The sequence below is a fragment of the Arvicanthis niloticus genome, chromosome 3, assembly GCF_011762505.2.
Source record: "Arvicanthis niloticus isolate mArvNil1 chromosome 3, mArvNil1.pat.X, whole genome shotgun sequence".
In the NCBI taxonomy this organism is placed as follows: Eukaryota; Metazoa; Chordata; class Mammalia; order Rodentia; family Muridae; genus Arvicanthis; species Arvicanthis niloticus.
The window spans coordinates 82,839,880-82,864,004 of NC_047660.1; the positions used below are offsets into that span (position 1 = coordinate 82,839,880).

The 24,125-nt window shown below is 42.5% G+C and overlaps 1 protein-coding gene across 1 annotated transcript in view; it reads right to left on the bottom strand.

Moving 5' to 3' along the window:
• Positions 1-23,618, bottom strand: part of Cacna1d (calcium voltage-gated channel subunit alpha1 D) — a 428,745-nt gene extending 405,127 nt beyond the window's left edge. Inside the window, exon 1 of the mRNA XM_076931328.1 lies at positions 23,535-23,618. The gene's annotated coding sequence lies outside the window, so the exon portion shown is untranslated. The remainder of the gene's footprint in view (positions 1-23,534) is intronic.
• Between the last annotated feature and the right edge of the window lie 507 nt (positions 23,619-24,125).

Consider the following 24,125-nt stretch of genomic DNA (forward strand, 5'->3'; position numbering starts at 1 on the left):
GTCTTTAATTGCCTTACTTCTTTTTCATCTTTTAAGTTATATTTTTGGAGTTGTGAGATACCACCGTGGGTAATGGTGCTTGCTGCCAAGCTTGATGACCTAAGTTGGATCCCAGGGACCCACAGGGTGGAAGGAGAGAACCGACTCCTGCGAGTTGTCTTCTGATCCCCCACAGGCACCATGCTATGTGTGCTACGCAACACAAATAAATGTAAAAAATTATTTAACTGTGTGTTTAAATTTTTATTTCTCTTTTACCTTCTCTTGTGTCTCCTTGCTATGGTGTCTCCTCAGTTTGGTTTTCAGGGTTAAAGAGAAATGACTTTCTTTCCCCTTGTAGTTCTTTCTTGAAGTCTCCTACCCACCTGTCAGTTTCTCTCATTCTGATGCATAATATTTTTTAATTTGTATATGATATGCTCTCTAAAGGCTCATGTTTTGAAGGCTTGGTCTTCATCTGCTGGATCCAATCATTGAGAGGTGACTAGACCATTGAGATTGTGACCTAAGCAATGAATACTCCCTGGTGGCATTACTGGGGGTGGCAGACACTGGGAGAGGAGGCCTTGCTGGAGGAGACAGATACTGCACTCATGCTTAGAAGAGTCTATCTTCCTCTCTATTCGTGTCCCTGTCCTCATAAGGTAAGCAGCCTTCTCTGTCACCACAACCTTGCCACCATGATGTTCCCACCTCACCATTAGACCACCACAACACAGGCAGCTGACTGTGTACTGAAACCATAGGCCAATAAAGCACTCCCCCTCCTGTCTTTCTGTAGTATTTTTGTTACATAGTAAAGAAACCAAGGGACACAATATCTTCTCATATCTTTTACCACCTGGATGTCTTTTAGTTCTCTTGCCCTCTATGGCTGTGCTCCATCCATCTTTTTAGCACGTGCTCCACAGCGCTTTGTCCATATTACCTCCATGTGCCTGAAAACACTGAAACCCAGAGAGTGTGACATTGCAGGAGTGACCCACTGTCGTCTGGTTGGATTTGAAGGCCGCTCGCTACACAGAGGGGAAGAGGAAGACGACCTCACTCACCCCTGGGACTGTAAGGCCATATAGCAAGGCAGGTCTAGGGAGGCTACAGACACAGACAGGCAACTACCGATGTTTAACTAAACTGACAAAGCAGTAAACTGACTTCTCAACATCCATACTTTGTCTGGTAAAAGCTGCTTTCAGCCTTAATCAGAGAAGTCTCTCCTTACACTGAATAATGGCAGTGAAGGCAGAGAGCCAGGGATGCCCAGGGTGCAGAGAGGAAGCAACGGTTATGGACTCAGGCCTAAACAAGACATTTATACTACCCCCTCTAAGGCTCAGGGGGCACTGCAGAAGGGGCAGGAAGTATGTAAGACCTAGAAGATGGGCTAAAGGGTTATGAAATGCCATTCTCTAGACTCAACAAAGCTGCTATAATTATTAATTCACAATGCTTAGTTTCCAGCACTGGACCCATACAAGACCGACTCTGCCTGCAATAATTCAGGGAAGGATGGGGGTCATTCACAAGGCCTTCCCTCTCCTTTACCTTTGAACTGTTGGCTGTTGAGAGACTCTGAGAGAGGTGGAGTTGTACCCACTGCTGAGCCCACCAGGTTCCAAAAAATAGCTCCAAACTCATGGCCACACAGAAGGTTCTGGTTAGGATCAGAGGATCACAAAACAAAATAAATATTATGAAAGTGAGAAGGAGATTTGTTGGAAGCAAGAGGAACTGATGGGGTAACAGGAAGATGGAGGAGCTAAGCAGGCGATAGGGAGAACGCTCGGTGTGCTTTGTGTACATGTGTAACTGTGCTTTGTGTACGTGTGTAACTGTTTAAAGGAATGTTTAATTGGCAAAAATAAAAAGAGCAGTTGATCATTCAAATCCATTTTGAAAGTATGAAGAACAATGTAATTTCAAAAACTAATTTCAGGCTATTATTTCCTTTGGAGAAAAGTAAGAGAAGACATTTGCAAAACCATCGAGTCAACTTTAAGCCAAGAATTCCAAAGTAGGCCATCCTTGCTAGAGACTGGAAGTTTGTTTCAGGAAACTTTCCCCTTTCACACTTCAAAAGCAAATAAGGTATCAATGTCAAAAGAAACTTCTCCAAAACAACACTATCTCAAAATGCCTGATGAGTCTTGTTTAATTTCTCCTGCAGTTGTCAGCTCAGCCTCTGCTTTGAGGTCCTCCTTACAGACAAGAACTATCTCTGACTCCTTCATGCAAGTTGAAGAGAGAAGTTGCTGACATTGTGAATTAATATGAAAGAGCATTTATAAGACAGATGCTTTTCGGCATCAACACTGAGCATACAGTCCTGCCTTTATTGAAGTATTTGATCAAGTTTTGATGTCAAACAATAATATTTAATTAGATATTTGTCTCTCTTGACATAAAGGGAATTTACAGAGAAATAAATTCAACAGTTTCCCATCAATAAAAAAGAACTTTGCCCTCAAACTGTTTTAATCATTTCACTTTTAAAAATGAAAACTAGACTTTAACCCCAGTGCTTAGGAGGCAAGCAGATCTCTCCACAGTCAAGACCAGCCTGGTCTACACAACAGATTCCAGAGCTACAAAGAGAGACCCAGGCTCAAAACAAACAAACAAACAAATAAAATAAAATACAAGCTAGAGGTGATGAAACGGCTCAGCAGATAGAAACACTTGCCGCTAAGCCCAATAGCCTGAGTTAAATGTCAAGGACCCACGGTAGAAGGAAGGTACAGACCCCAAAAGTTATCCTCTGCCCTCTACACACACAACTATGGCACATGGATACCCACACACACACTAATAATAATAAATAAAATTAAAATTTTGATGCAAGTATCTCCATAATTATTTTCCAGTTTCTTCAGATGGATAAAAGTAAACTTAATTGTGATACATCTAACAATTTATGTTAGTGTAAACGTCAAGACAAGTGCTCATGGAAATAACTATCTTGCATAAGATACAGAAAAAAGTTCAATCTTTTGATTTAAGGACACAAATCTCTGAGCATCTGTATGCACAAAGTTCTACTGATATTGTAGAATTATACGGTGGTGGTGGTGGTGGTGGTGGTGGTAGAAGTTACAGTATATTATATGTAGACAGTACTACTTTGGTCTTGCCACCTAAGTAAACCTTTAAAAGGCCAGAAAAATCCTCATGGCTTTTTTTTAAGAATAGCTTTCTATGCATCCCACTTGTTCCCGAGGTCACTCCCAAGGAGTTAATGAAGGCTGTGGTGGTGTCCTTGGGCTACAGGTACTCAGCAGGGTTAGAGGAATTGTTGATAATACAACATGACTTGTAAAGTAATGGGAAAGAAAGAATGTGGAAGAGAAAGGAAGGAAACTAGGAAAAGATCAAAGGGAGTCCTGGAATAAAACAAAAGTAAAAGCAAATGTTTATGCCAAAAAGGCGTCATCCCCACATGCTGAAGAGACTTCTGCCGTTACTGTCACCATCCTCAGATATGGAGTCACTATTACTTCATCACTGTGTACAAAGCACTATAACCCCCATGAATCCTCTACTCTTTTACAGCTCTACCAGGGAGCCATTTAACGTCACATTAAATACTCATTTAACATCACAGATTTAATTATATGTACATTTCAAAGAAGTATTACCCATAATGTCCAAAATGTAGCAACAATCCTAAAACCCATCAATGGATAAAAGTTTAAACAAAATTTAGGATATGTATACAAAAGATCATCATTCAATACTTTTAAAAAATTATTGAAACATGATAGAACATGGTTAAATTCTATGTGAAAGACGATGATGGGGGGGGGACCACCCATCCTATTAGGTGGTTTATGTGAACATTCTAGAGTTGGCACATCCATAGAGAGAGATTAGGAGTTGCCTAAGTCTGAGAGCAAGGAGGATGCTGGGAAATGATTGCTAATAAGTCTGGGATTTCTCTGGAGGTGATGAAACTGTTCTATTGATTGAAGGAATGCCTGTACAATCTGAGAATATATTTAAAAACACTCAATAAAACCCTCAACTGGGAATATTATAAGGCACATGAATCATATAAATCATAAAAGTAGTATTTTCTCAAATCCTGGGTTGAATAAAGCCATAGCCCTTGGTGGGGGGAGCTGAAGACTGACTGTGTGAACCTAAGCCACACCTACCCCAACAAGGCCACATCTCCTAATGGCCACCACCCCCTATGGGCCTACGGGGGTCATTTTCATTCAGTCCACCACAAGGTACCTTCCTCCCTTTGCGTGAACCTCCTGTAACCCCAACACTAGGGAGCCTAACTCCTCACATTTTCTCCCACCCACTTTCTCTCTACACATCCGTCTTCCATCACACAGTCAACCTGGTCTACAGTCTTCATCATGTCTGACGACTCCATCGTGTCTGCCTTCTGCTAGGTCTCTCTGCTTCTGTTCTTTCTGTATACTCTCCAGCTCCCACAACCACCTCACCATCAAAATAATCTTAAAACAAGGTCTAGTCCTCACCAGCTAACCTCTCTGTGCCTCCCTTTGTATGTTAGAAATTTCGCCGGGCGTGTTTTAAGAAAAAGACTTTTGAGTGAGGAGACTAGTAGAGAATGATTAGGCCACTGAGAACACTGACTTTGGAAGGGTTAATGTCATATCTTGGGACCTGTGACTTGTCTCTCACAAGAGGGTGATTAGAGAACTGTAAACCTGTCCCTTGACTATATCTTTATGGCTTCACATCCCACCGAATGACCTCTGCCTCACACACATCCCCTCAGCAATGATGCCACAAACCGTGATATCTTCACTAGAGCCAAGCTGATGCCAGTTACAGTGCCTTCAGTCTCTAGTACTGTGAGCTCTTCTTTATAAAGTGCTCGGCCTCAGGAATTGTGTTATAGCAACAGAAATGCACAAATACACTCCACTTCCATCTTTCTCAGAGGATGAAAGTTAGTGATTTCATTTTTCTCTGCCCTGACTGCTGGTCTCATCTCTGCCAAATATCTACCCAACAGTGGTGCCCTGCCTTTGGCCCTGACAACATGAGATCCAAGGCCTGTGCGTCTCACGGTTCACGTTTCTCACACCCCTCTATCCTACACACTTCTTATGAAACTGTTCTTCTCCCTGTTCTTTGTATACTGGTAATGCCTAGGCCAGTGGTAGGTCACTGGTTGACTCTAGGGAGGTAGATGAGGTGAGGGATTGGTTAAAAAGAAGTAAACCATGGCAGCCTGCAAACACCTTTATCACCAGTTAGCTCATCCTCCTCTACATACACAGTTATTGAGCTTACTTACCTGTCTCACCAAATGATACCTTAGGGTAACAAACAAGTCTTTGTGGTTGTGCATCCCTAACAACTAGACCTTTATGATAGCTCCAGCATGACCGAAAACACTTGGTAAATACTGCTGGATACGTCAAAAGGAAATGTATGATGAGCAGAAGATGGTGCGAGCGGTTAGCAAAGTAAAAAAGAGTTCTGATATTTTAATATAACAAGAAGGGAAGGAAGGAAGAAGGGAGGCAGAGAGGGAGGGAGGGAGGGAGGGAGGGAGGGAGGGAGGGAGGGAGGGAGGGAGGAAGGGAGGGAGGGAGGAAGGGAGAGAAGTGATATGAGGTGAAGTGAGGCAAGGTAAGGCTAAGGGGAGGGGAGGGAAGGGAAAGAGAGGAAAGGGGAGGAAAGGGGAGGGGAGGGAAAGAGAGGAGAGGGGAGGAGAGGGAGGAGTATAAAATGCAATCATCAACCACAGTTGGAATCAGCTGTCAACTGATGGCTCCACACTCACCCCACAGCTACACACATGGCTACACAGCTACACCACCACTTTCTTTATCTTTTTCTTAAATAGTTTAAACCAATATTTGTGCTCGGAGTTGAAGGGGACACCTTCCCAGTGTGGTTGAGCTTGCCTATTTATTCCCCTGTTAACACCAAAAAGTTCTGAACAGAGGCACCTGGAACTGCAGCTGTGCCCATGAAAGGTCAGCAGGAATGATAGCAAGTCAATTTGCCAAGGGAAAAAAAAAAATCCCTTGCTTCTTATTTAGACAACTCACCCTAATCTCTTCAAAACACATGTCTAAGGGAGCTTTATCATCCTGTAATTAATTTAATTTAGATAAATATTCGTCACCAGAAATTTTACTTTATAAACTTAGCTATGGTTGAGTGCTCCAAGAAGGGCCTAATGTGCTACAGGAATCAATGAAATGTTAACAAGCTTTGACAGCTTAGCAGGTGCTCCAAGGAGACTGGACTCCTAAGAGAACTGTGGTACAATGGTGTTGTTTCTTCAAGGGCATCATCTTGCCATTTGTTTATTGACCTAAACACCTTCACCTAGTACATCTTCCTTCTGCCCTCCCCAGTGAGCACCTCTGCCCCGGAAAGACCTCTGTCAAGAAAGAATGGAGACTCACATAGTCAATGACACAGATTCACTCCTCTCATCATCAGCTCTAAAGATCCAAAAGCTGAAAACCAAAAAAGGTACTTTGATGTGAACTCATTTGGCAGTACACGCTGGCCTGAATTAGCATGAGATTATTTGTGTAAATTTAGTGCACATAGACCATTTGGTATAAATATTCACTGCTGTCCAATTACAGAGCTGTGTCCCAGGCCACACTGGCAGTATTACATAATAAATACCGTATGCAAAATATCACCTTTCCAAAACCCAAAAAACATCTGAATGCCAAAATATTTCTGGCATCAAATATTTTAACTATGTGATTATGAGCTTAAGTCTACTTGAATGCCAAGTGAATTGATTTGTTGTGGGCACGCATAATAGTATTTCTGGGTCTACCTGGGCAGACAAGGACCATGGCAGCAAGGAGTGAGACCCAGGTGTCTGGTAGCAGTGTTCCTGTCTCACCTTTTAAGGGAGCTAACAGCCCAGAAGAGTCAGTTAGCTGTGGTCTCCAAAGTGTCAACTCAGGTCCATAGATTCTTATCCCCAGCTAATCACCAAAGCTTGTGTGCATAATATGCAAATATTGGGAGATTTAACAGAATTGCAAACTTGGTATTGAACAACTTCACAGAACAGGGTACACTGCATCTGTATAAACTGATTGACTCTTAGAAAATCAAACATGACTCTGAAAACAGTATCTAGAGCCAAAAATCTAGTCTCCCCAGTACTAAAAACCTCCCGTTTTATTTGCTCCCAAATTATTATCATATCCTGTACACCCTAGGAGAACCATAATCCTGACTTAGAAGACTTTGGTTTTTCCAATTTGGCTGGCCTTCCTCCCTCCCTCCCTCCCTCTCTCCCTCCCTCCCTCTCTCCCTCTCTCCCTCCCTCCCTCCCTCCCTCCCTCCCTACCTACCTACCTCCCTACCTACCTCCCTTCCTTCCTTCTTTCCATATACTGGAAATCAAACCTAAGCCTCTTCAGTAAAGCTGTATCCCCGAATTCAGCTTGATATTGTCGAACGTGCTGAAAAGCAAAGCCAGGAACTCACACAAGCCAGTCAAACACTTCACTGTTGATCTCTCAGCCCAAAGCCAACTTGGTTTTAAAATCTAAGTTCAGCAAATGTTTTGCCATTGAGCTGACTGTAACTGATAGCCAGGTTTCCCTCCTATCTTCTGAAGGTGCAATGGAGTTGAACTACAACCAACACATAACAAGTCAGGAAGCACATGGCCAGGCAATAGAGGAAGGAAGATCAGAAATTCAAGGACAGCTTCAACTACATAGCACATTCTAGACCAGCCTCCCTCTCCCCCTCCCTCTCCCCCTCCCTCTCCCTCTCCCCCTCCCCCTCCTCCTCCCCCTCTCTTCCTCCCCTTCCTCTCTCCCTCTCCCTCCTCCCTTCCTCTCTCTCTCTCTCTCTCTCTCTCTCTCTCTCTCTCTCTCTCTCACACACACACACACACACAGAGAGAGGCATGCCCATTCCCTGCATTTATAATGTATATCTGTAAACCACAGGTGAGCCTGGTACCTGCAGAGTTCAGAAGACAGTGCTAGGTCCCCTGGAGTTACAGTTGCTTGGGAGCTACCATGTGGATCCTGTCAATCAAACCCCAGTCCTCTGGAAAGCAGTGACTGCTCTTAATTCCTGAGTCACCTCCCCAGACCCACAAAGGAAATTCCTTTACATCACTCGATATCAAAGTTTGCTTACAATAAATGTCACAGAAACTAAGTTTAAACAAATTGACTCAACTATATATCATTTAAAATTTGTAAAATACCATTTTTAAAAAGATAAAATTCTCATGACATAAAAATCACCATTTTAACCATTTTTTAATGTGCGATTTAGTACATTCATAGGGTTTTGCAACAAACACCACTGCCCAATTGCAGAATATTTGTTTCCCACCAGATGTAGTGGCACATGCCTGTAGTTCCAACAGTTGAGAGCTGGAGGCAAGAATTGGGAATTCAAGACCAGCTTTGACTATACTATACATTGGCTAGAAGCCAATCTAAGAAATAAGGGACTTTGCCTCATAGATATGCCTATTCTGAATACCTCGTGTGTGTGTGTGTGTGTGTGTGTGTGTAGTATATTGCCTTTTCTGTTTAGCATCTTAGCATGATGCAGTCAAAGTTCACCCGTTGCCCACTGCAATGTCATGTATCAGAACTTCATTTCTCTCTGTGGCTGCATAATCAAATTACAAAGATATAGAATATTTTCTTTATCTGTACATCAAAGGATAAATATATGGGTCATGTCCTCCCTTTGGCTATTGGAAACAATGCTTCTGTAAGCATCTGTATACAGGTATGTGTGAGAAGGTATGTTTTCAATTTTCTTGCACATACCAGGAAATGGGATTTCTATGTTACATGGTGATTTTAACATCCCGAAGAACTGCCAGATTATTATCCAAAATGGCTATAACATTTTGTGTTGCTACAATGTATACTACAATACAACAATGTATGAGGCTCCAATTTCCCCACATCTTTGTCAGCCCTTACAGTCTAATGTTATCACTATTGTTATTATTACTGTTATTATAGTCATCCTAGTAGGTGTGAGAATGGTATCTCATTGCGATTTATTTCCCTAATGAAAATTACATATGGTCAAAATATTAGCTATGATTTTATATATAAATTATATTACACCATAAAATGTAAATGAGTATATTAACTAAAATGTCTATTTATATACTATCTTTGAGTTTTATCACTTTTTAAAACATATTTTGTAATTATCCTCTCCATCCTCTCTTGCCCATAGAAGAGTAGGCTCTCTACAAACAAATGAGTGAACGACAGTTTACGATATAAACGACCATGTGAGATGTCTGAAGGTTAGAGAGAAACGTTAGAGAAACTAAAGGCAAAAGTAGGTGTTTCAGTTAAACTCTTTGGTTAAATTCTGGCCACTTGCCTACTAGATCTAAGTTTCCAAGAGCAAAGCAGTTCACTTCTCCAGGAAGGTTTAATGCAATTCCTTCCTGATCGTGCCCTTCTCTGCTGGGAAGGTAATACAATATAGCCCAAAAGAAAGGAGGATTAAGAAACCTGAGACTGGGCTCTGGTTTCACCACTAACTCTGGAACCCTGGAGATCTGCTACTTCCCCTATCCTTTGTATTCTAACAGAGGGAAGGATAGAGCAGGAGAGGAAGGGAGGAAGCAGGAGAGAAAGAAACAGAGTGGAGAAGGAAGGAAAGAGGAGGGAACAGGAGGGAGGGAAGAAACAGCAGCAGAGAGAAAGAAGATGGTGCCAGTCAGATGATTAGGGACTGCATTCTGAAATCTTTTTGCAGCTCTGTGGTGAACAGCATCGTCCCAGCCAGCATTTGTATCTGTGCTTGCTAACCTTGTTGATAGCACACTCCTGTCATATCGGCTTCAGTGAGCAAAGAATAATGCCCCAAATAACCTCCTCTCCTCCTGCAATCTCTGCCCAAGAGTCGGCATCCATACATCTGAAGTAGAGGAAGTTTCTATGCCAAGCTCACAGATGGGGATGCATGTTGACTCCCCAAGGACTTCAGGGAAGATGTGCAGAACAAATGTTCCTTGGAAATCATTACATGAGCCCATAGGTCAGAGGAGCTGTGTCATTAGAAGAAGAAAAGAGAAGGCTGCTACCATTTCACACGGTGTACAGGCAGCCAGTGTGCATCAAGCAGAGAGCAACCAATTTTTAAATGTTTCTGTTCTTGCTATTTGCCTGGGAAGTGGGCATCTGTATATGCTAGCAATATGATATAGAACTGTTCCAGTGACTAGGAACACAGCAGGGCACAAAATGAAGCCCTTGTACTCATAAAGTCTACAGGTAAGTGGGAAAGGACTTCAATAAAACAAATATGTTACATGTGTGCATACATGTAGGTACATCATGTACACCTATGTATGTATCTACGTGTGTGTATGTGTATGTGTGTGTGTATGTGTGTGTGTGTCCACTGCTTTTTAAAGGAAGAAAAAGTTGTGTAGAGAATATGGAAGAAAAGTTGGGAGCAAGTTGTTATTACAAACAGTGCATGTCCGGTACAGATATAACTCATTTGACAAAGTGTTACCTAGCATGCCCAAATCCCTGAGCTCAGTTTTCCTGAATCTCATAAACTAGGTGTGTGATGTACACCTGTAACTCCAGCACATGGGAGGTGGAGACAGGAGGATCAGAAGTTCAAGGTCATTCTTGGCCATGTGGCCAGTTAGAGACCTGGTCTGGAATACATGAGACCCTGACTCTAATTAAAGTAGTTAGAGTGGAGTTGCTTTTGGTTAGCTAAGTAACATATAAACAAAACATTGAACAATGGGACATGCGGCATCTGGAGAGGAGCATCCTAAGCACAGCAGTAAGTGCAAACTGTGAGGTGTGTCTCTGAGATGAAGACTAGTAAGGAGGCCACTGTGGCTGACCCAAACCATCAAGGCAGAGACTAGTGGGATGGAGGTCTGATGGCATGAGAGCAAAGCATGCTTGTAGGGCTTGTTGGACAAAGTGCAAATGTGTACACTTTGGCTTTTATTCCAAGCAATGTGGTGTCAATGAATGATTCTTAGCAGAGAGACAAGACTTAACTTGTCTTAAGACAATCTCTAAAGCTAAGTATGTCCAAGAGGTGGTAGCAGAAACACCCATTGACTGATTACACATTATCCAATGGGCTAGGAAGATGGTTCTATGGGTAAGCATGCTGACTATGAAGACAAGAAAATCTGAATTTGAATCTCTAGCACCCACATAAAAGCTGGTACAGCCATGCCTGTTACTCTAGCACAGGGGGATGGGGGAAGGTGAGGAGAAGGAAGGGTGGGCAGAGACAGACAGGCAGATCCTGGGAACTCACTGGCCAGCCAGAGTAGCTGAAACAGCAAGCCTTAGGTTCAGTGGAAAAAAAATAATAACTTGGATAACCATAGAGTAAGACACTTGAATCCTTCTCCAGCCTGTCTAAATATACATACACCACACACACACACACACACACACACACACACACACACACCTTTATATACACTACATCCACACAACACACATGAAAATAGATAGGCTTCTCTGAGCCTAGCAAGAATTAAGGAACAGGATGAGGAGCTGGGTTCTGGGTTCATTTTGGAAGAAGAGCCACCAGAAAGTGGCAATGTATGGGGGGTGGGGGGAGTGAAAAAGTGAGGCATGGCTGCTAAGCTTCTGAGCTGAGCAACTAGAGAAGCAGCTGTGGGAGAAAGACACTGGGGACAGGAGGGAGATCCCCAAGGTCAATTCTGGGCATGCTGACTGTGCAGTACTTGTTGGGAAGCAGAGAGGAGATGAACAAAAAGTTCTGGAAGTAGAGGGACAGTCCTTGCTAGGGGGGTATAAATTTAGGAGTTGATGACATCATTTCCTGGCTAAGACAAGTGTAGGAGTTAATGGCAATGCACAGCATTTAAATCTACGAGCCTGGGGGTGCCTGGGAGTGCCTGAGAAAAAGAGATCTCTCAACTGAGGGGTAAGGGCTCCCCAACATTAAGAGAATAGGAAGATAAGGAGAAGGCATGGGAGAAAACTGAGAGATGTACCCCAAGATGGGAGGCACACAAAAGAGCCGGTGCTCAGAAAGGCAGATGAAGAAAGAGGGGCTGTTTTTGATGGAAAACTCAAGATGGAAACTCAAGGTCATATGCACAATGACCCCATTACAGAGATGTCAGCAGTGGGCAGATGCAGGCAGGTGGCAGTGGGTAGGTCATTAACAGGAGCTGTGGCTAAGAACTACAGTGATCCACAGTGAATCTGATGTTTCTTTTGGAGAGAAGGAAAATATTCTGGGATTAGAAACTACTGGTATATCTACAGATTTATGAACGAATTAAAAATCTAGCTGGATATGGTGGTTCATACCTCTGAGCCCAACACTCAGGAGGACCATAAAGTTAAGGCTAGCCTGGGCTACAGAAAAAGACCTGTCTCAAACTATTAAATTGCATGTTTTAGAAAAGTGAGTAGCATGGTAATACATTAGATATCTTTTTTAATACGCAAAAATGTGAAATCTCGGGCTCGACCATGAGATATAGCTATATGGATACCAATGGCAAGTTTGACAGAGCTGCTGGTGGGCAGTAGTTTGAAGAGAAGGAGGGGAGGAGAATAGTGACTTTAGAGCAGGAATGTTAACAGCTGTGGTGTAACACACACCTGCTATGCTGAGATGTGTTCATGAAAACTCACAAACAAGGAGCTCAAATCAAACTCACTATTTTGAGACTGGTAAATAAAGGGTGGAAATTATCTTGTCTCTTCTGTTCAAAGCTCTTTAACGAGTCCCCACTAGGAAAGGGGGATAAATGTCTCCCTTAAGAGGCCATTCTAGTTAGTCCACGAACATTGCATCTGTCTCACAAAACTTTGCAAGCCTCCTGATGGAAGAAGACACCACCCACCACTTCTGAAGTTATCCTGGCCCCATGCGTCCCCAAGATCACACTGGTCACCCTCCAGCTTTGGCTATTTATCTAACCCACAAGGATACAAGCATCAGAACCCAGATCAGGAATTGAATCCTGGTTCAAATAGATTTTTAAGAAATTCAGTAGCAGCTGGGAAGGATGCTTAGTAAGATGCTTGCTTTGCAAGAACAAATACCTGAGTTTGATTCCCCAGGAAAAACCTCAAGGGGTGGCAGACTACACCTGCAATCCTAGCTCTGGGGAGGCAGAGACAGGTAGAATCTACTTGGACAGTTTCGGGCCATTAAGAGACCCTGTCTCCAAAAACAAACAAAAATAAATAAATAAATAAATAAATAAATAAATAAATAAATAAATGGATGGCACCTAGAGAATACTATCCAAAGTTGTCCTCTGGCTTACACAACACACACACACACACACACACACACAGGCACGCACACACACAGGTTGATAGAGAGATAGAGGAGAGTCATTGGGGAGAATAATTTCGGCAAAGAAGACAGTACAAGACAGCCAAGAGATGGGACAAAAGGAGACCCCTGGGAAAGGGGAATTTTCTGAAACAATGCTCTAGTGCGAGCATCAGGCAGCTCCCTCAAGCACAGCCAACAGTATGACCTCCCAGAAATATTATACCAGAGAAAGGGATTTCTTAGCAGAGAAAACCTGTCACCTAGTTTGCTACATTCAAGGGATACCAAGACACTAACCTGAAGTACTGCCTGTGCTTAGGGACTCCTTGAGAAGATTGCTTCCTCTGGGAGCCATGATCACTCTTACCAATAACATCTCCATTTCACCAAAAACATCTACCATAAGGGCCTTTCTATGATTTTTTTAAAGTTATGTTTAGCTTTTTAAAGAGGAAATAATAGAGAAATCAAAGTCCATAATTCCATTGCCCAAATGCCGTTTCTCTTTTCAATAGATATAAGAAGTACAAACCTCCCCCAACCATGCAGTTTTATTCTCTGAAGATAACCACAGCCCTTTATCTTTCAAGCAAAAAAATCATACACCTCTTATAAATAGTTGGATTAAAATTTATACACAAACCCCAGGATACTCCAATTCTCTACCTTGCCCTTTACCATTTCCTATCTTGGCAGTCCTCGCCAGCTCATTTATTTGAATGGCCACAGTGTGCTTTTTAAGAGTGCTTTGAACTTTATCATATCTAAGTCTCATCAAAATACAGTGAGAAAAAAAAATCTCTATTTTACAGATAAGGAAACTGACCCAGAATGAGATTAAGTGGCCTGTCACAGGTCTCAAGGGAACCGAAGTTGAGGTACATGCTGGCTTTCTCTTACTCGCTGTACCACTGCGCCTCCCAGTGGCACTCGGGTGACATTTCTGCCCCCAGCTCCACAGTTGCCATACATTGTATCTTCTGTGAGGAATACATTTTGTCCTCAGGGTCCATCAGTTTTTAGAAAACATTTCATCTGAATTAAGATCATCACATTCTAAGGTAATATGTTTCTTTATCGGCTCTTCTGTCTGGAAGTTTAGGGACATCTCATTATTATATCAGTTATCACAACCAGAAAACTCTGAGATGAAGCAGGAGGAGAAAGAGGAGGAAGGACAGCCTCCTGACACTGCCTAGATGACCCGAACCAGAGGTAGGACAGCCCAGAGACCCAAAATAGAACCAACATGACTGAAAAGAAAGTCAATGAGATGATTCCTAATGAGATTCTGCTATACTCGTAGCTCAGAGTCTAGCCCAGTTATCATCAAAGGGCATCCAGCAAGTGATGGGAGCAGATGCAGAGACCCACATCCAAACATTAGGTGGAGCTCAGGGAACCCCACAGAAGATAGGGAAGAAAGACTGGAGGAGCTAGAGGGGTCAAGAACACCACAAGAACACAGCCCACAGAATCAACTAAGCAGAGCTCATGGGGGCTCACAGAGACTGAAGCACAAACAGTAACCCTGTATGGGTCTGAGCTAGGTCCTCTACATATACCTGGTGTTTGTGTAGCTTGGTGTTCTTATGGGACTCCTAACAGTGGAAGTAGAGACGGTGGGGGGAGGTGTCTGGCTCTTTCGCCTGTACTTGGGACCTCTTCTCCTACTAAGTTGGATATCCCTGGGAGGACTACTCTTTTTTTTTTTTTTTTTAAAGGGAAATAAAGGAGGAGTTGATCTGAGGGAAAGGATACTGGGAGGAGTCGAGGGGGGCAATGTAATGTATGAAAGAGGAATAAGCCGGGCGGTGGTGGCGCACACCTTTAATCCCAGCACTTGGGAGACAGAGGCAGGCAGATTTCTGAGTTTGAGGCCAGCCTGGTCTACAGAGTGAGTTCCAGGACAACCAGGGCTACACAGAGAAACCCTGTCTCGAAAAACAAAACAAAACAAAACAAAAAAAGGAATAAAAGATTAAAAAAAAAATGAGTGGTGGCACATGCCAATGATGCCTGTACTTAGGAGGTGGAGGCAGGAGGATGAGGCATGAGGACAGACTCAGCAGCAAAGGAGATTTGAGACTATTCTGAACTACAGAAGATTCTTTCAAAAACACATAGTTAAAGAAGGCTTTAGCTGGGCATAGAGACCAGTAGTAGAGAGTTTGCCTAGCATGCATGAAGCTCAGGGTCTAAAGAAGGAATGAGGGAAGGAGATAGAGGCAGGAGGATCAAAAGTACAAGGCTATCCTCAGCTACATAGGGAGCTCTAGGCCAGCCTGGGCTGCAGGATATCTTGTCTCAAAAATACAAATCAATTCATTTTTTATTAAAAGTGTAATTCAGAGTCAAGTGTGGATGTGCATGCCTGTAATCCTAGCAGTTGGAAAGCAGAGGCAGGAGGATTATTGCAAGTTCAAGACCAGCATACATAGTGAGTTCTAGACTAGTTAGGGTTACAATAGTAAGACTTTGTTTTAAAAAATAATGTTAAATCAATTTTAAAAGACCTTAAATCAAGATTGGACATAAACTATACAGTAACTGCTTAATGCCAGTCTTTACCTACACTAAAAATCAAACCACACAGAGAGCTAGTTTTGTTTCTGGTAGGAGAAGCCAAATGTACACAGGATTCATTATGTCAGTCATTTACCTTAAGACATAAAATAAACTTTGGGGACAGACAGACTTTGCCCTGTGGCTTCAGGCAGGCAAAATACTCCCTAAAGAAAATCTTTTTCTTCTACTGTTTTTCAATCAGGGGGCCCTTTCCTGAAGAGTCTTAAGCCTCCATTCAAGTGAAACCAACATATAGAACCATCATTAGGTAACAGCAAAATCGTATTGTAGCTTTCTTCCTCACATAGATTAAGGACTGCCGAGGCCTAGAGAGAGAGATGGCCCAGTAGTTAGGAGTACTTGCTGCTCTTCTAGAGGACCCAAGTTCAGTTCCCAGCACACCCACAAGACAGCTCATAACTACACATAAAGCAAACTGCAGCGGGTCTGACACCATCTTACCGCTTCCACTGGAGCCCACATACATGGTGCACATATACACACACATACACACACACACACACACACACACACACAAAGAAAAAATAAAAATAAAGCTTCTAGCCAGGGGACAGTCTCACAGCCCAATCCAAAGGCTCAAAAACAATAAGAGTTTCAAAGATTTCAAAGAGATGAGCCTTCTTTTCACAGTTGAATGATGAGATGGGGTGCATGCAGGGGCTCAACTGTAATGTGAATGAAATTCTCTCACCTCTGAGACCTTTTGTTTCCTGACCCCAACATCAACTCTGATTTACCTCTCAAAGATAAGCACTTCTCTAATATGAATGCCCTCTCCATTGAGTGCTAAGAGGAAAGAGAAGCCCAGGAGCTTGGAGAACGGTGCTGTGGTACAGAGATCACACACTTGAAGCAAACCTTCAGAACAATCCACACTAAAGCTCCTTCCACCCCGTGGCAGCAGATGTTAATGAACAGACAAGAGGAGGATGTTGGATCTGCTTCTCTGATCAAAAATGTTTTGCCATTGGTTGTCCATTGCTCTTGTTGTTGGTACACTTCAACAAAAACCTCAGTCATGAGGTCATCAAGACCTGCTGGGTTTTATCCGATTCCCATTGAATTAGGTTTAGCTTTGTTTTGAAGATTGTTGTTTTATGTGAATTAGTGTTTTACATGCATGTATGTATGTGGACCACATGAATGTCTGGTGCCTTCAAAGGCCAGAAAAGTGTCAGATCCCCTGGGACTAGAGGTATATGGTTGTAAACTGCCCTGTTGATGCTGGGAACCAAACTTGCAAGAGCAAGCAAGTGGTCTTAAGCACTGAGCCATCTCTCCAGCTCCGGCATTGATCTTTTAAAAGATTATTCAAAGAGCCAGATGCGTGGTACACACCTTTCACCCCAGCACTCAGGCAGAGGCAGGTAGAGTCCTAGCCCAACCTTGTCTACATAGTGAGCTCCAAGACAGCCAGGGATACATACATGCAGTCCCCCAAAAAAGATGTTATTTAGCTTTATGAGGAGGCTGTAATAATACAACCCCCACTTGTCTTCGATTTTTGGTCTAAGAACAAACTCGAAACTCAGATTCGGATTCTATCTTGTATTTACTTCTTTCTTAGTCAACAGTCCTGACTAATGAGCATGGAAAGCCATTTCTCCAAATCCATCAGCTATGAAAAGCAGGCTTCGCTGCCCTGCCTGCCCTATCTGATTGTACTGTTCCCGGCTTTTAGAAGTCCATCTGGAAAAAAAAAAAAATGCCTAGAGAAATTGCTGTCACTCTGTGCTGGACCAGCTCAGCTCACCGGGCGCTTCTCGTTACCTAGCAATATGCATTTGTCCTTGACTAACAAATGTCCTCACTCTAACACAGATGTGCAGACTCACCGGCTTTTCAGTCCTAACCAGATATCCTTTCTCTTAGCAGCTGGCCTGTGTTAAGAGGCACTTGAGGTCTGTGAGTTGTGAAGTAGGGGAAGTGTGAACCACAGTTCACCATCCACTGCCCAGACAGAAACGAGGGTGTCTGACCAACCACGAGACAGAGGTGAGGCAGGGTTCACAAGAAGGCTGAACCATATTCCAGAAACGGCATCTCAGCTTATTGTTTTCCACATGGTGCCAGGAGCTGTGCAAGGCGCCCCCTACTTGTAACACAAGTCTACCACCACGGTTGAGCCATGGGCAAGAGGACCTCATTATTGAACGAACCCTAATATTAATTTGCTTATGTTTTCCTAACATGGGCAAATTTCTCACTGTCTATGAGCCTAGGATGTGGTTATTTTTTAATCCTGTAGCTTTTGGATGACAAAAAAGATCTAAAGAAGCTATGTGGCTTCTCCCAAGCTGCCAGCCAGCAGGTGGAGGGAACCAATTCAGACTTAGAATGCTTTGGTGCTGGGTATCTGAAAACCATTAGTGAGATGAGATGCTGCTTTAGTCTGTGTCTTGGTTAAGGTTTTACTGCTGTGAACAGACACCATGACCAATGCAAGTCTTATAAAGGACAACATTTAATTGGGGCTGGCTTACAGGTTCTGAGGTTCAGTCCATTTTCATTAAGGCAGGAGCATGGCAGCATCTAGGCAGGCATGGTGCAGGAGGAATTGAGAGTTCTACAACTTCATCTGAAAGCTGCTAGCAGAATACTGGTTTCCAGGCAGCTAGGATGAGTGTCTTAAAGCCCACGCTCACAATGACACACCTACTTTAACAAGGCCACACCTACCCGAACTGGACCACACCTTCTAATAGTGCCACTCCCTGGGCCAAGCATATTCAAACCATCACAGTCTGTCAAATACGGGGAAGAGAAAATATTCTTTCCAAGAATGCCTTAAGAATTACTACTCAAGAAACAAGCATGGTGGTTTATACCTGCAACCTATGAACTTAGGAGGTAAAGGAAAAAGGAACAGAAGTTCAAAGTCATCCTCAAGTACATGAGAGAATCAAAGCCACCCTGTGCTATATGACACCTTGTCTTTAAAAAAAAATCTCCACTGGAGAAACTGCTGTCAGCAAAATATTAAAGTCCTTGCCTCAAAAACAGGAAGGCCTGAGTTCAATCCCTAGCACCCATGCAGAAATGCCAGGTATGGTGACACATATGTACACTCAGAACCCTAGTACTGGGGAGGTGAAGACAGGATTACCAGGGCTCACTGGCCAGCTAGACTGTAGACTGGCTTAGCTAACTGGTGATGTTTAGGCCAATGAGAGACTGTTTCCAAAGAGGTGGGTGGCACTTCTAAAGATGACACTAAGATTGTTAACTGGCTTACACATATATGTGTATTCATGCACGCTTGATTGTTCTCTCTCTCACACACATATACATGAACACACACATACATACAAAAAAAATATATACCCACACATACATAAATATGTACATATGCATTTTGAAACATTTTTAAAGATTTGTTCTTATTTTATGTGTATGAGTGTTTTGTCTGCCTGTCTGCATGTGCGCAAGTGTGTGTGTGTGTGTGTGTGTGTATGCTCAATGCCTGGGGAGTGCATAGGATTCTCTAATTTTTGTTTTGTTTTGTTTTGTTTTGTTTTCTGAAACAGGGTTTCTCTGTGTAGTCCTGGCTGTCCTGGAACTTATTCTGTAGATAGACCAGGCTGGCCTCGAACTCAGAAATCTGCCTGCCTCTGCCTCCCAAGTGCTGGGATTAAAGGCGTGCGCCACCACCGCCCGGCTGGGCATAGGATTCTCTAAAACTAGAGTTACAGACTGTTGTGAGCCACCATGTGGGTACTGAGAACCAAAACTGGGTCCTCTGCAAGAATAGCAAGTGTTCTTAACCTTCGGGTCATCTCCCAGCCCTATAGTGCATATTTTTTTAAAGGAGAAAAAAAATATTATTCAGGAACATCACCCCAAAGAGAACCTGTATGTTTTACTCTTAAACAAAAGCATTAAGAAAAATAAAATTTGGCTTTCTCTGCTCTCAGCTCTCTTACCCTCATCTCTAATCTGTCTACCTGCTGCTCCCTCCCCTGTGATGGCTTCCCTGAGGGATCATCTAGACCAGTGGTTCTCAACCTGTGGGTTACTACCCCTTTAGGGGGGTCTCATCAGATATTTACATTATGATTCCTAACAGTAGCAAAATTACGGTTATAAAATAGTAACAAAAAATGTTATGGTTAGGGTCACCATAGCATGAGGAACTGTACTAAAGGGTCAGAGCACTGGGGAGGCCAAGAAGCACTGCTCTGCACTCTTCACCATGATTATGTCTTTAGACTTACTGTACACTGCTTTGTAATGCTGGTGTCCCCTTTTTGACAACCTTTCCCAACTCCTAATTACCTTCATGAGCAAAGAAATATCAAGAAGAAGGCAAAAAGCAAAGATACTAGGTAGTCACAGATTGGAACAGCAGCCCCCTAGATATCCAGAGTTAGTTGCAGAAAAAGAAAGTCTTCCAGCCTCCTATGCATGAACTGCTCCACAGTGAGCAGGAAACAGGGACTAAACAGCCCAAAGCAAAGCGGGATCTGGACACAACATTCAGAGGTAAGTCGATGGAGTATCTCCTTCAGCAAAGCTTCCCAAAGTTCCTTTGCAACCTGATAAAGTTTTATGGAGACTATTTGTCTTAGTTGGGGTTTCCATTGCTATGAAGAGACACCATGACCAAGGCAACTATTATAAGGACAACATTTAATTGTGGCTGGCTTACAGTTTCAGAGGCTTAGTCCATTATCATCAAGGTAGAAACATGGAAGCATCAGACAGGCATAGTGCAGGAGGAGCTGAGAGTTCTACATCTTGTTCTGAAAGCAGCCAGGAGAGGACTGCCTCTTTCAGGCAGCTAGGAGGAGGGCCTCAAAGCCCTCCCCACAGTAACACACTTCTTCCAACAAGCCACCTACTCCAATAAGGCCACACCTCCTAATATAGCCACTCCCTGGGCCAAGCATATTCAAACCACCACACTACATTTGTTCATTTCTCCTTTCCTGCTCCACAGCCTAGCTTCATTACTCTGACAGCACAAGACCAAAACCATCTTTCATACTTTGGCAGACTATTCACCATGAATGGTGGAATAGCTGGGGTAGTGTACATATGACCTTGGAATGGTCCTCTAGATCACCATGATTTTATTTGCATTGGTTTATGGTGTTGGGTGATACCTAGAAAGCTAGAGAGCTTAGATCCCAGATCAGGCCGTGGATAGTTGAGGCATTTCTAGCAGCTAATACTCAATTTAGTTGGCTGCCTATTCCTTTGCTTTGACTGTGTTTTCATGTGTTTGATACTTAATGCCTCAACCTGACAAGGCTAGGCAACCTGGGGCCTAATAGGAGGCACTTGGGTCATGGATACGGAGGATGTAGGTAAATTCTTGTAGAATAGGTGAGCAATCTTGAGCATCCAGCCCTTTGTCCACTCTTATATTTGGTTGTTTGGCCTTCTATTTTTCTCACCGTGAACTGAAATAGCGTGAGGCCCTCTGCAGGTGTGGCCAGCCTATCCAGCCTCCAGAAATACAAACCAGGATAGCCCTTTCGTCCTTTCACATTACCCAACCTCCTGCACTCTGTTAAGACATGTGGGGATTTGGTTTAAAATCAGTAACTTAGCACATGCATGTCCATGATGGGGACAGTTTTAATAAAACTGCATTCAAAACTTGTGTAGAAATTGAAAAGAACACCAGATCTGTGTTTCCCCTCCACTTTCAAAATGCTATTTTCTCTTCATCATTGTTTAAGAGACAGGAAACCCCAAAGCAGAAGATGAGGAAGAGGCCACCATGGCCATAGCTGATGACTCAGCGGGCAGGCAAATCGCTTTGTCCCTGCAGTCCTGTGGATGGGGTAGATCTAGTGCATGTGGACTTGCCATGGTCTGAAAGGTTGTTGTTCCTCAAAATTTCTAAATTAAAACTTAATCCTTCTGGGTAATGGTGGTGACTACCTTTAATCCCAGAGGCAGTGGACCTTGAAACTGAGTTGCAGGCCAGCCTGGTATGCAGAGTGAGTTCCAGACCAGTTAAGGCTACATTGTAACTGGGAAGTGATAAGGGCATGGGTGTAGATCCTCATGAATAGAATTAGGACCCTAATAAAAAACTGGGATATATTAGAACCCTAATAAGAGAGGTCTGAGGGAGAACTTCTTCATGGTGTTAACAGGTTGATCCTCCACTAGCCTTAAAAAGAAAGATATAAATTAATCAACTTTGCCTCTGAAAACTGTTTTTGCTATACAGTCACCAGTTTGGAAATCCAAGGAGTGGGTCTTTTTATAGTTAATGATCTATTTTTAAAATACCTTTCTCTTTCTATCAGAAAAGATGCTATTCAAACTTTGAACAGCAACCAGTACCTTTGAGAAGAAGAAAGACTCTTTGTTCCTCTTGAGAAGACATGGCTAAGTACAACATTGATATTACCCATCTGAAGCTGAGCATGGTGGCTCATGGCTGTACTCTCAGCACTCAAGAAGCTGAGCAGAAGAGCATCTCAAGTTCAAAGACAGCCTAGACTACCTAGTGAGTTCTAGGCCAACCTAAAGTACAGAAAAAGGCTCTGTCTCAAAAGAAGAAAATATTAAGTGACAATTCCATTCTGCTGATCTATTGTCAGCAACTAGAAACTACAAGGCACTGATTCTTTTGGTATGGCAGATATCTTGGTGGCTTTCTGCCAAGAGTGTACCTCGTTTAAGAATTTTATTTACATAGGACTAAGATGTATTGCAGAGGAAAGAAAGAGTATCTGCCTAGCACATAAGGCCTTGGGCTCAATCCCCAGTAGTGCCAAAAGAAAAACAAAACACTTCAGTGGGTACAAGCATGACCACTTCAGTGGTCATGCAGAAAGGCAGGCACGGTGCTATATGCCTGTCATCTCAGCACTGAGAAGCAGAGGATGGAGAATGTGGGGTAAAGGGGTGCTCATAGGCCAGCCAGTCTACCAGTCAGTAAGTGTGAGATTCAGTGAGAGATCCTACCTCAGAGAATAAGGTAAAGAATGACAGAAGACATCTGGTATTGACCTCTGGCCTTCACAGGCATACCTGCACACATGGCACACACTCATGTATACAACACATACATGCAAAGAATTTAAAGATAAAAAATAATTTTGTGTATGTTCCATTATTATGAACTAAGAATGGGTATATATTTTTTTCCACTCAAGTCTCAGTTCTCAGTAAAGATTGAGCTCAGGCAGACAAAGGGAAGGTTTGAAACTATGTGTGAAGCACACTGGGAGCTCATCAATAGAAAGAAAGGAGACAGAGTCACTGACAAGGAAACAACTTCTGTACCTGAAAGCACCCATTTAGGTCAACAACACTTCAGGCACATTTACAATAAGAAATTCCAGTTCACCAAAACTTCTTAAGACAAAGCTGCATATATTACTAACCAGTTCTCTTACCTTCTTTTTGACGTTGAACATTATAGAAATAAAACATTCTTCTAAAACATAAATAAAAGACTGAGAAATGTCTAAAAAGTTAAAGAAACATTAACAAGTGCCTTTTCCAAAAAAGCCTTTTTATTAAGAAATTTTGGTAGTTTTGGCTGCTAGAATATTTTTTACAGTAACTATTCTGTATTTTTCAAACAAGTTTACCAGAAAGACATTTATATGGTGTATTCAAACATGTGGGGCACAGAAAACAATTCTATTCGGTCCTTATTTTAACATTACCTTTACACCATCTGCTCCTGGATTTTCAGCAAAAATTTTCCTGGTTGTTGTAAATCTTCATCTTTGCTAACAGTTTCTAGAGCTTCCGAAGGCGTTGTGCTAATGTAAGCACAAAGTGAGAGGCACAGGACGACACAAGAGAGTGGGTATTTTATTACATTCCTGCCCCAGATCATTGTTTCTAAGAGGTACCACATACATTTTTAATCCTTCTTCTGTTCTTGAGCAACATAAAGAGGACCACACCTGACCTAGTTCAGTCTCTTATCACAGTAGTGGTGATAACCTTATTCTATTATATTTTAAGTCAGCACTTATCGAGTGGCAAGGCGTAATTTTTGCCCTTCTCTTTATAAGTGAATATTGGAATCTCCTTCAAGGTCTAGAACAGGTACTTTTCCTTAAGTTCAAGGCTATAGGCAACATGCGGATGAGCAAATGTTTTTTTTTTTTCATATTATGACAGTTCCACTGTGATATAATGCCACAGAATTGTCCCATCTCAGTAACTCAAAGTGAGCTTTAATACATCTTGTTTTATATTTATTTATGTCAGTACAAGTGAGTGAGAAAAAGAACTTTCTAAATCTT